The following is a 14,524-nucleotide window of genomic DNA, read 5'->3' as shown; positions in this document are numbered from 1 at the left end:
TATCAAGGCTGACGGACTGACAATGTCCTATCAAGGCTGACGGACTGACAATGTCCTAGCAAGGCTGAGTGACTGACAATGTCCTAGCAAGGCTGAGTGACTGACAATGTCCTAGCAAGGCTGAGTGACTGACAATGTCCTAGCAAGGCTGAGTGACTGACAATATCCTAGCAAGGCTGAGTGACTGACAATGTCCTAGCAAGGCTGAGTGACTGACAATGTCCTAGCAAGGCTGAGTGACTGACAATATCCTAGCAAGGCTGAGTGACTGACAATGTCCTAGCAAGGCTGAGTGACTGACAATGTCCTAGCAAGGCTGAGTGACTGACAATGTCCTAGCAAGGCTGAGTGACTGACAATGTCCTAGCAAGGCTGAGTGACTGACAATGTCCTAGCAAGGCTGAGTGATTGACAATGTCCTAGCAAGGCTGAGTGACTGACAATGTCCTAGCAAGGCTGAGTGACTGACAATGTCCTAGCAAGGCTGAGTGACTGACAATGTCCTAGCAAGGCTGAGTGACTGACAATGTCCTAGCAAGGCTGAGTGACTGACAATGTCCTAGCAAGGCTGAGGGACTGACAATATCCTAGCAAGGCTGACGGACTGACAACGTCCTTTCAAGGCTGACCACATCTTATATTCGCCAGTATTCGACTGAAGTCTTTTGTGTGGGCGAAACGTGTCATGAATAAAGACGCCCCAGTGATCCACAAGTGTCAACACAACTTGCAATATCCGACCAATTTTCATTTTTTTTTTTTTCAATTTAAATTTTTGTATTCAATTTCAGACAAATTTTTAATACGAAATTTAGCTATTTATAGATTTAAAATTTTTATTTGATAATAATAATAATAATAATAATAATAATAATAATAATAATAATAATAATAATATTAATAATAATAATAATAATAATAATAATTTTGGATTATTTTCTTTTGGGAGACTCCACGATGGTGTGATCCGAGGAAGGGGAGAGCTGGCCTTCCCCTTCCTTGGAGCAAACCTGGTTTGCCTTCCGGTTTTCCCAGATGACTCATGGCCCCTTTGGGTTTAGCGCTTCCCACTGAATTAATCGGAGAGGGTATTGTGGCGTTGAATGACCCATGCAGGTTTAGCGTTTTTTTGTGAATATAACTGAATGACCCATACGAGTTTTTTTTATTTTTTTTAATAAGTGAATATATTGAAGGGAGCCATGATCACAATACTAAAGATACATTAATTTTTTTACGAATTAACGTGGTTTTATACATTTGGAAATTCTCGCTATAGTTAATATTGTGTGTACTCGCCTATTTGTGGTTGCAGGGGTCAAATCACAGCTCCTGGACCCGCCTCTTTGCTGGTTGCTACTATGTCCACTCTTCCTGCTCCAAGAGCTTTGTGTGTGTGTGTATGTGTATGTGTCCTCACCTATTTGTGGTTCCAGGGGTCGATTCATAGCTCCTGGTCCCGCCTCTTCACTGATCGCTACTAGGTCCTATCTCCCCCTGCTCCATGGACTGTGTATATGTGTGTGTGTGTACTCACCTATTTGTGGTTGCAGGGGTCGAGTCTTAGCTCCTGGCCCCGCTACTGGGCCCTCTCTCTCCCCGCTCCATGAGCTTTACAAACCTCGTCTTAAAACTGCGTATGGTTCCTGCCTCCACTACGTCATTTTCTAGGCTATTCCACTGCCTTACAACTCTATGACTGAAGAAATACTTCCTAATATCTCTCTGACTCATTTGTGTCTTCAACTTCCAATTGTGGCCTCTTGTTTCTGTGTCCCCTCCCTGGAACATCCTGTCTTTGTCCACCTTGTCTATTCCACGCAGTATTTTATATGTCGTTATCATGTCTCCCCTGACCCTCCTGTCCTCCAGTGTCGTCAGTGTGTGTGTGTGTGTGTGTGTGTGTGTGTGTGCATGTATGTGTGTGATTTTCATTCTCCTGAGGTTTACATACCATACTCTTCCTGCAGAGCTTGCAGACTTAGCCTACAAAGCAAAGATAGTTATACCTAACAATTACTTGGAAAGAATTTCATGTACACACACACACACACACACACACACACACACACACACACACACACACACACACACACACCTGCTGACCCACTTTTGGTTGGTGTCCAGCCACGTCCCATCTGTCTGGTGACCTTGTGTGTCCCAGACGTGTATATCATGGGTGACCAGACCCACATTACCTTCACACGGATAGAATGAAAGTGCTGTATCATCCCATAGCAACCCATAGTGGTGATTTATATGGTGCGAAACACTCTCTGTGGCTTACACCTAGGTGTACACTCCCAGGAAGTGTACTTGTACACCATGGGAACATGATGGAGGGTATGGTTCTCTCTCTCTCTCTCTCTCTCTCTCTCTCTCTCACACACACACACATACTTTCCCTCTCATTCTATTTTTGTAGACGCTTTTTTCATTATTATTATTATTATTATTATTATTATTATTATTATTATTATTATTATTATTATTATTATTATTATTATTTTTATTCTCAGTGACAAATTTTGTTCATTAATTCTAACAGGGTTTTATTTATCTTTTCTAAATGTCTACGTGTTTGTTTGTAATTGTCTGCCTGTCATTGTGTGTGTGTGTGTGTGTGTGTGTGTGTGTGTGTGTGTGTGTGTGTGTGTGTGTGTGTGTGTGTGTGTGTGTGTGTGTGTGTGTGTGTGTGTGTATGTGTGTGTCATGGTCTGCTCCGCCCTCATAACCTCTGCATTTTATCCTAAATTATGGCATAATAAATCTGAATGATGTGTAAATCTGGTCTTATGTGTAGTGATGGTGATAGATGTGGTAGTAGGTGTGGTGATGGTGATAGATGTGGTAGTAGGTGTGGTGATGGTGATAGATGTGGTAGTAGATGTGGTGATGGTGATAGATGTGGTAGTAGGTGTGGTGATGGTGATAGATGTGGTAGTAGGTGTGGTGATGGTGATAGATGTGGTAGTAGGTGTGGTGATGGTGATAGATGTGGTAGTAGGTGTGGTGATGGTGATAGATGTGGTAGTAGGTGTGGTGATGGTGATAGATGTGGTAGTAGATGTGGTGATGGTGATAGATGTGGTAGTAGGTGTGGTGATGGTGATAGATGTGGTAGTAGGTGTGGTGATGGTGATAGATGTGGTAGTAGGTGTGGTGATGGTGATAGATGTGGTAGTAGGTGTGGTGATGGTGATAGATGTGGTAGTAGGTGTGGTGATGGTGATAGATGTGGTAGTAGGTGTGGTGATGGTGATAGATGTGGTAGTAGGTGTGGTGATGGTGATAGATGTGGTAGTAGGTGTGGTGATGGTGATAGATGTGGTAGTAGGTATGGTGATGGTGATAGATGTGGTAGTAGGTGTGGTGATGGTGATAGATGTGGTAGTAGGTGTGGTGATGGTGATAGATGTGGTAGTAGGTGTGGTGATGGTGATAGATGTGGTAGTAGGTGTAGTGATGGTGATAGATGTGGTAGTAGGTGTGGTGATGGTGATAGATGTGGTAGTAGGTATGCTGATGGTGATAGATGTGGTAGTAGGTGTGGTGATGGTGATAGATGTGGTAGTAGGTGTGGTGATGGTGATAGATGTGGTAGTAGGTGTGGTGATGGTGATAGATGTGGTAGTAGGTGTGGTGATGGTGATAGATGTGGTAGTAGGTGTGGTGATGGTGATAGATGTGGTAGTAGGTGTGGTGATGGTGATAGATGTGGTAGTAGGTGTGGTGATGGTGATAGATGTGGTAGTAGGTGTGGTGATGGTGATAGATGTGGTAGTAGGTGTGGTGATGGTGATAGATGTGGTAGTAGATGTGGTGATGGTGATAGATGTGGTAGTAGGTGTGGTCATGGTGATAGATGTGGTAGTAGGTGTGGTGATGGTGATAGATGTGGTAGTAGATGTGGTGATGGTGATAGATGTGGTAGTAGGTGTGGTGATGGTGATAGATGTGGTAGTAGGTGTGGTGATGGTGATAGATGTGGTAGTAGGTGTGGTGATGGTGATAGATGTGGTAGTAGGTGTGGTGATGGTGATAGATGTGGTAGTAGGTGTGGTGATGGTGATAGATGTGGTAGTAGGTGTGGTGATGGTGATAGATGTGGTAGTAGGTGTGGTGATGTGTGATGTGGTAGTATGTGTGTAGATGTGGTAGTAGGTATGGTGATGGTGATAGATGTGGTAGTAGGTATGGTGATGGTGATAGATGTGGTAGTAGATGTGGTGATGGTGATAGATGTGGTAGTAGGTGTGGTGATGGTGATAGATGTGGTAGTAGGTGTGGTGATGGTGGTAGATGTGGTAGTAGATGTGGTGATGGTGATAGATGTGGTAGTAGGTATGGTGTGATGTGGTGATATGGTGATGTGGTAGTAGATGTGGTGATGGTGATAGATGTGGTAGTAGGTGTGGTGATGGTGATAGATGTGGTAGTAGGTGTGGTGATGGTGATAGATGTGGTAGTAGGTGTGGTGATGGTGATAGATGTGGTAGTAGGTGTGGTGATGGTGATAGATGTGGTAGTAGATGTGGTGATGGTGATAGATGTGGTAGTAGGTATGGTGATGGTGATAGATGTGGTAGTAGATGTGGTGATGGTGATAGATGTGGTAGTAGGTGTGGTGATGGTGATAGATGTGGTAGTAGGTGTGGTGATGGTGATAGATGTGGTAGTAGGTGTGGTGATGGTGATAGATGTGGTAGTAGATGTGGTGTGGTGGTGATAGATGTGGTAGTAGATGTGGTGATGGTGATAGATGTGGTAGTAGGTGTGGTGATGGTGATAGATGTGGTAGTAGGTGTGGTGATGGTGATAGATGTGGTAGTAGGTGTGGTGATGGTGATAGATGTGGTAGTAGGTGTGGTGATGGTGATAGATGTGGTAGTAGGTGTGGTGATGGTGATAGATGTGGTAGTAGGTGTGGTGATGGTGATAGATGTGGTAGTAGGTGTGGTGATGGTGATAGATGTGGTAGTAGGTGTGGTGATGGTGATAGATGTGGTAGTAGATGTGGTGATGGTGATAGATGTGGTAGTAGATGTGGTTATGGTGATAGATGTGGTAGTAGGTGTGGTGATGGTGATAGATGTGGTAGTAGATGTGGTGATGGTGATAGATGTGGTAGTAGGTATGCTGATGGTGATAGATGTGGTAGTAGGTGTGGTGATGGTGATAGATGTGGTAGTAGGTGTGGTGATGGTGATAGATGTGGTAGTAGATGTGGTGATGGTGATAGATGTGGTAGTAGGTGTGGTGATGGTGATAGATGTGGTAGTAGGTGTGGTGATGGTGATAGATGTGGTAGTAGGTATGGTGATGGTGATAGATGTGGTAGTAGGTATGGTGATGGTGATAGATGTGGTAGTAGGTGTGGTGATGGTGATAGATGTGGTAGTAGGTATGGTGATGGTGATAGATGTGGTAGTAGGTATGGTGATGGTGATAGATGTGGTAGTAGGTATGGTGATGGTGATAGATGTGGTAGTAGATGTGGTGATGGTGATAGATGTGGTACTAGGTGTGGTGACGGTGATAGATGTGGTAGTAGATGTGGTGATGGTGATAGATGTGGTACTAGGTGTGGTGACGGTGATAGATGTGGTAGTACTGGTCAGTGCCACACATCCTGCGAGTGAACACACCACCATACAGACAGTACTGGTCAGTGCCACCCATCCTGTGAGTGAACACAAGACAGTACTGGTCAGTGCCACACATCCTGTGAGTGAACACACCACCATACAGACAGTACTCGTCAGTGCCACCCATCCTGTGAGTGAACACACCACCAAACAGACAGTACTGGTCAGTGCCACCCATCCTGTGAGTGAACACAAGACAGTACTGGTCAGTGCCACACATCCTGTGAGTGAACACACCGTCAGACAGTACTGGTCAGTGCCACACATCCTGAGTGAACACACCGTCAGACAGACAGTACTGGTCAGTGCCATCCATCCTGTGAGTGAACACACCACCAAACAGACAGTACTGGTCAGTGCCGCCCATCCTGTGAGTGAACACACCATCAGACATACAGTATTGGTCAGTGCCACCCATCCTGTGAGTGAACACACAACCAAACAGACAGTACTGGTCAGTGCCGCCCATCCTGTGAGTGAACACACCGTCAGACAGACAATACTGGTCAGTGCCACACATTTTGTGAGTGAACACACCGTCAGACAGACAGTACTGGTCAGTGCCACCCATCCTGTGAGTGAACACACCGTCAGATAGACAGTACTGGTCAGTGCCACCCATCCTGTGAGTGAACTCACCGTCAGACAGACAATACTGGTCAGTGCCACACATTTTGTGAGTGAACACACCGTCAGACAGACAGTACTGGTCAGTGCCACCCATCCTGTGAGTGAACACACCGTCAGACAGACAGTACTGGTCAGTGCCACCCATCCTGTGAGTGAACACACCGTCAGATAGACAGTACTGGTCAGTGCCACCCATCCTGTGAGTGAACACACCGTCAGACAGACAGTACTGGTCAGTGTCACACATCCTGTGAGTGAACTCACCGTCAGACAGACAATACTGGTCAGTGCCACACATTTTGTGAGTGAACACACCGTCAGACAGACAGTACTGGTCAGTGCCACCCATCCTGTGAGTGAACACACCGTCAGACAGACAGTACTGGTCAGTGCCACCCATCCTGTGAGTGAACACACCCTCAGACAGACAGTACTGTTCAGTGTCACACATCCTGTGAGTGAACTCACCGTCAGATAGACAGTACTGGTCAGTGCCACACATCCTGTGAGTGAACACACCGTCAGACAGACAGTACTGGTCAGTGTCACACATCCTGTGAGTGAACACACCGTCAGACAGACAGTACTGGTCAGTGCCACACATCCTGTGAGTGAACACACCGTCAGACAGACAGTACTGGTCAGTGCCACACATCCTGTGAGTGAACACACCGTCAGACAGACAGTACTGGTCAGTGCCACACATCCTGTGAGTGAACACACCGTCAGACAGACAGTACATATCAACCCAGATAACTGATACTCCTTTGGTTGTCTCAACAAAACCTGCGTAATCTTGTAAAATGTTACCATCTCTCATTACAACATACACCGCACTATTACTAATGAGAAACGGATATAGTGACTCCTGTTAGGAATGAGAAAAACAACTGTTTTAACCTTTGTCAGGAATGAGAAAGAGTTATATTGACCTCTGTCAGGACTGAGAAACATCAGTTTTGACCTCGAGTATAAATTCCCAGGTGTTCCACATGTGTCTTTCTCATCTCGTGGGTATTGTGTCTCCTCGTTGTGATGATTGACGCGTCTAACGAGGACATACTAACGAGAACACACTAACGAATACACATTAACGAGGACACACTAACGAGGACACACTAACGATGACACATTAACGAGGACAATCTAACGAGGACACACTAACGAGGACATACTAACGAGGACACACTAACGAGGACACACTAACGAGGACACACTAACGAGGACACACTAACGAGGACACACTAACGAGAACATATTAACAAGAACACACTAATGAAGACATACTAACGAGGACACACTAACGAGGACACACTAACGAGGACATACTAACGAGGACACACTAACAAGGACATACTAACGAGGACACACTAACGAGGACTCTAACGAGGACACTTCCACGTTGCTACGATGTAATTATCAAGAATAAAGGAAACTGTCAGGGGTGAGGAGGGTAACAACGAGCCATTGTTATACTTCACGCCCAGATGATCCCAGGCACGGGCGCACGCCCACACCCACCCACGCCCACACTTGTCCAAGCCCCCCGCCAGCATCCATCAACGCCCACATTCATCCCATAAACCCTTAGATTCATTCACCCTTAAACATTACCTAAAGCGTACTCACACCCGTTTGTTATACGCCCACTTCCTCTCTCACACGCCCTTACCCACCCTCAAAACACCCACACCCAAGATATTCGTTCCCTTCGTTAATCGCGTTGCCAAAAGCCGCGGAATGATCAACGAGTACTAGTGTTCAACGCTGCAAATGAACGGCAGCAAAAAACAACAGGAAAATCCATCGTATTATTTTCCAAGCGTTAATTGGGATACCTGTAAGGGCTACGCCCATGGGTATCCCAACACCTGCGCCTCCGGCAGCCGCAACCGGCGTCCGACAACCACAACCGGCCGCCACCGTCGCCGCATGAATGAAGCGGGATGCGTGAATGAGAGCAGAGATGTGAATGGAGGGATGAGTACGGGAAGCAATCAGCTGACCCCCATCACAGCTGACTGTCACTCGTCCGATTCCTCCTCTCCACCTTCGATATTTTCATCTCGAACCCCGAATTTTATGCAGCTACGCCAACTTCCAGTGCGTGTGTGTGTATATATATATATATATATATATATATATATATATATATATATATATATATATATATATATATATATATATATATAGATATAGATATAGTTGTATTATTAATGGAGTGAAGGAAGTCGTAGGGAAGGTATTGAGAGGATGCGATGATATAAATGAAAGCGCACATGAATGGAGGTAAGGAATTCATCCCTAGTGACCATCACCGTGTTATTTGGGTCATGATGACACCTGACCAGTGAGAGAGAGAGAGAGAGAGAGAGAGAGAGAGAGAGAGACAGAGAGATGTTGCTGATGCAGGAAACAGCTCGTAACTTGTCAATAAAGTTAGGAATCCTTAACCTAACCTTCTCAAACCCAGTGTATTACCACAAGAAGACGACCAACAACTTCTATCTTAAATTTAAGACACATGTGCAACATCTGGGTATCTTTATTGTAGACGTTTCGCCATCCAGTGGCTTTATCAATACAAATTCTAGGACATAACTTGAAGACAGTAGAACTATGTACAGAAGATGAGGTAATCAGTCCCTCAACCTAGGAGTAGGTGCGAAGAGCACCATAGTCGTGGAGAATCTCCACGACTATGGTGCTCCATTCTTACACAACTTCTATCTTATTATCTGCAACAGATCCACAAGTACAAATACTATAGGCAGGATAAGGATAGACTAGAGAGTAGTATTAATGTTGTTTGATACTTATAGTTAGGTACCGTAGATAGTCACTGCTACGCTGACTACAACACTCCACTGATACATCCAGCTGTCTACACTATGTGCTACCAGTTAATGAGAGACATCGGGAAGGGCCGTCTCTAATAAGCTTCGCTCATCCTGGTGATCGAACTCGGGTTCACTTGGATATAAGCTGACCTGTGCACCACCAAGTCACAGGTCACCATGCAAGGCTTGCAATAATAATGGTTACAAACACAGAGGCAATGATATAACAACATATTAAAACCGATGCAATTATCGCCGTCTCGATATATAGCTGAAAGAAATTTATGGTCTATTCAGTTTTCCGAAATTTAGAAAAAAAATGAGAAAGAGGAACTGAGGGTGGAGGGGGAAGGGAAGAGGGGGAAGGGAAGAGGGGGAAGGGGGAAGGGAAGAGGGGGAAGGGGAAGAAATACACAATATCAACCCGAATTAATTTCTCAGTATTGAATAACATTGCAACAATAACAATAACAAAAATGCTTTTATCAATGAAACGACATTAATCTTTCTCGTTTTTATTAAATTCTCGACAAAGAGGAGTCAGGCGGAAGGGAGTGTACACAGGAACATGAAAACACTTAAAGCATGCACTTGTACACAGAAGTACATTCCTGTACACATTTAGCGGCCTTAATAAGCTGGCCAAACACGGAGGGTAACACACTCCCCCGTATGAGAGAGCTAAGGGCATAAACACCCTGGGTAAACCCAGGGAACATGTGAAATATTAACGCATGTGTTAGTGGTAATCAATTCATCGCCAGAGTGTATTTAGTGGAGTCAACAAACACCTGAAATAAGTCTGTGTTGATAACTCACTGGCACAGGTAGTTACTATTATGTTCTACGGCCTCTCACCTAATTAATGACTTCTTCAGGAATTTTTCTGTCCAAAATTTCGTATTGTTACTTTTATTGTTTAATATGGTTATTATTAGTTATTATTATTATTATTATTAATCATTATTATTATTGTTATTGTTATTATTACTATGAATGGTGTGCGTGATCTATACTGTTGTAGTTGCTAGGACTGGCAGACAAGACATCAGGAGCCTAGCAACTGCTGGGTGCTCGGCAGAGATTCCTGATCCCTGGTATCTTACATTCCCGGTATTAACCTAGCTGAGAGGATGATAGTTTACCCCCGGAAGAGTGGATGACGACTTGAGTGGTCTGACTATCCCTGAGTGTTCACTCTGGGATAGTCACTGCACGGAACGTGAGGTAGTAATGGCGATGCCGCTGATCATAGGGAAGAATCTAATGTCGGCGAATGTGGGGACGTAGGCCTGTCCTGTCTGTCTACCTGCATGTCTACAATGTCCGTCTACCTGTATTTTCATTCTATCCTTGGATCAGTCACCTAGTTGTTCCTGATTCTTCATTTCTGTTATCCACTTGCCACCCATCTATCCACCCATTAATATATTTTACTACCCTCTCCCCCCCGTCGCCTAGCCCTACCCACCTGATGTCACCCCCTACCCAGTCATCTGAATGAGATGAAGAGGACGAAAAATAGGACAGGGAGGAGGAAGAGGAGGGGAAGAAGAACAGGGAGAGGAAGAAGAGGGGAGAGGAGGAATAGGGCAAGGGGAAGAGGGGAGAATAGTAGGGGAGGAGGAGGAAGGGGGGGTAGGAGAGGAGAGGAAAGAGGAGAAGAGGGGAAAGAGGAGGGGAGGGGGAAGAGGAGGAGGGGGAAGAGGAAGGAAACCCGGGAAAGGTTAGTCAGAAAATGACAAAAAAGCGGGGAAAGTGGTAACATGGAGGAGGGGAAGGGGTAATGGGAGGGGGAGGAGAGGGGGAGGGGAGGGGGAGGGGAGGGGAGACGGGCGTGACGTCACGTTGACAAAAGACTGCGTGCTGGAGCACGTGCGCACGACGCCTCGCTCTCGCCACTTCCGTGCGCTTATCCGGCCTCGTGGCGGACTACACCAGCCAGATGTAGTGTTATCCGGACTATACACCGGCCAGATGAAATGTTATCCGGCCTCTTGTTTGGAGATCTTCTCACGAAAGCGCTTGGAATTTCGCTATTTTTTTCATTGGTTGTTGTTTTGCATATATATATATATATATATATATGTATATATATATATATATATATATGTATATATATATATATATATATATATATATATATATATATATACATATATATATATATATACATATATATATACATATATATATATATATATACATATATATATACATATATATATATATACATATATATATATATATATATATATGTCGTGCCGAATATGTAAAACTGGTCAATTAGCAAGAACTCATATAAAATTAAGTTCTTTCTGAAATTTTCTCTTATACGTTTAAAGATGTTTTTTTCATTAATGTTAATGTAAAAAAATTTAATTTTGCACCAAAAGGTATCTTAGAAAACTTACCTAACCTTATTATAACAAGAGCAATTTATTTTAGCCTAACCCAATTAAATATATTTTAAATACGTTTACAGTAATTTAATACTAAACAAATACAATGAAATATATTTTTTTCGTAATGTTTAGAATAATTTTTGCGAATTTATTGCATACACAAATTTTCGCTTGTCCTATATGGCAAGATGAGCGTTGCTATTTAAGCCAAGATCGCATGTTCTGCCTATTCGGCACGACATATATATATATATATATATATATATATATATATATATATATATATATATATATATATATATATATATATATATATATATATTACGGAATCTCAATGAAACCTCCAAAACCCGGTTTCAGTCATTTCAGAATCTTCTAAGGTGGTTCAGTAGCTTGAAACAATGAACCTGTGGCAAGAAGTGCAACACAAATGTACGTAAACTTTTCCTTGCAGAGTTTGAGGGAAAAAGTGAGCCATTTACGTGATCACCAACCACTTGGATTCCCAGCAATTGCACAACCAAGGGCAGCGTGGGCTTAGAGCATGTCGCTCCTGCTTCTCACAACTACTGGACCACTGTGACATGGTCTTGGGTGGTCGCTAATGCCTCTCACAACTACTGGATCACTATGACATGGTCTTGGATGGTCGCTCCTGCCTCTCACAACTACTGGATCACTATGACATGGTCTTGGATGGTCGCTCCTGCCTCTCACAACTACTGGATCACTATGACATGGTCTTAGATGGTCGCTCCTGCCTCTCACAACTACTGGATCACTATGACATGGTCTTGGGTGGTCGCTAATGCCTCTCACAACTACTGGATCACTATGACATGGTCTTGGATGGTCGCTCCTGCCTCTCACAACTACTGGATCACTATGACATGGTCTTTGATGGTCGCTCCTGCCTCTCACAACTACTGGATCACTATGACATGGTCTTGGATGGTCGCTCCTGCCTCTCACAACTACTGGATCACTATGACATGGTCTTGGATGGTCGCTCCTGCCTCTCACAACTACTGGATCACTATGACATGGTCTTGGGTGGTCGCTAATGCCTCTCACAACTACTGGATCACTATGACATGGTCTTGGATGGTCGCTAATGCCTCTCGCAACTAATGGATCACTATGACATGGTCTTGGATGGTCGCTAATGCCTCTCACAACTACTGGATCACTATGACATGGTCTTGGATGGTCGCTAATGCCTCTCACAACTACTGGATCACTATGACATGGTCTTGGATGGTCGCTAATGCCTCTCACAACTACTGGATCACTATGACATGGTCTTGGATGCACTAGAGGACAAAGTGAATGCAGATGAGGTAAACACAGACTTTTGCAAAAGCCTTAGACAAGTGCGACCACGGTGTAATAGCGCACAAAATGTGTACTAAGGGAATAACTGGAAAAGTGGGCAGATGGTTCTTCAACTTTACAACCAATAGAATATTAAAGAGTAATTATAAACAGAATTAAGGCGGAGGAATTTAGTACATATATATTTAAACTTGATAAAACGAAGGGAAGACAGCCATCTTTTAAAATCTTCAGAATCAAAAGACCGTGTTCGTGTCATAATGCTGTGGGTTGCATTTGAGAGGGAACTGCCTAGAATGGGCTAGAAGACCTACTGTAGTGTTCGTTCTTGTGCTCTGTGTAGACAGATTTAGACGCAGTTAGGCTTGAGTGTTTGGTATGAAGTCTGTTGTTTGAGTTCCTCCATGTATTCTCCGACCACCCTCCTCACCCACTGTGTCTCTGTGTATGTGTACAGTATATGTATGTACGTGTGTAATGTTACCATAGTCAATAGGCTGACACTACTGAAGTCTTCCAGCTCAGGCTGACACTACTGAAGTCTTCCAGCTCAGGGTGACACTACTGAAGTCTCCCAGCTCAGACTGACACTACTGAAGTCTCCCAGCTCAGACTGACACTACTGAAGTCTCCCAGCTCAGACTGACACTACTGAAGTCTCCCAGCTCAGACTGACACTACTGAAGTCTCCCAGCTCAGACTTACACTACTGAAGTCTCCCAGCTCAGGGTGACACTACTGAAGTCTCCCGGCTCAGGGTGACACTACTGAAGTCTCCCAGCTCAGACTTACACTACTGAAGTCTCTCAGCTCAGGGTGACACTACTGAAGTCTCCCGGCTCAGGGTGACACTACTGAAGTCTCCCAGCTCAGGGTGACACTACTGAAGTCTCCCAGCTCAGACTTACACTACTGAAGTCTCCCAGCTCAGGGTGACACTACTGAAGTCTCCCAGCTCAGACTGACACTACTGAAGTCTCCCAGCTCAGACTTACACTACTGAAGTCTCTCAGCTCAGGGTGACACTACTGAAGTCTCCCAGCTCAGGGTGACACTACTGAAGTCTCCCAGCTCAGACTGACACTACTGAAGTCTCCCAGCTCAGACTTACACTACTGAAGTCTCCCAGCTCAGGGTGACACTACTGAAGTCTCCCAGCTCAGACTGACACTACTGAAGTCTCCCAGCTCAGACTTACACTACTGAAGTCTCTCAGCTCAGGGTGACACTACTGAAGTCTCCCAGCTCAGGGTGACACTACTGAAGTCTCCCAGCTCAGACTGACACTACTGAAGTCTCCCAGCTCAGACTTACACTACTGAAGTCTCTCAGCTCAGGGTGACACTACTGAAGTCTCCCGGCTCAGGGTGACACTACTGAAGTCTCCCAGCTCAGACTTACACTACTGAAGTCTCTCAGCTCAGGGTGACACTACTGAAGTCTCCCGGCTCAGGGTGACACTACTGAAGTCTCCCAGCTCAGACTTACACTACTGAAGTCTCTCAGCTCAGGGTGACACTACTGAAGTCTCCCAGCTCAGACTTACACTACTGAAGTCTCTCAGCTCAGGGTGACACTACTGAAGTCTCCCAGCTCAGACTGGCACTACTGAAGTCTCCCAGCTCAGAATGAGAGAGTTCAACACCTCGTACGAGCACCATCCTGT

Source organism: Cherax quadricarinatus, chromosome 82 (assembly GCF_038502225.1).
Source record: "Cherax quadricarinatus isolate ZL_2023a chromosome 82, ASM3850222v1, whole genome shotgun sequence".
Taxonomy (NCBI): domain Eukaryota; kingdom Metazoa; phylum Arthropoda; class Malacostraca; order Decapoda; family Parastacidae; genus Cherax; species Cherax quadricarinatus.
Note: the sequence above shows the minus strand (reverse complement) of the source record.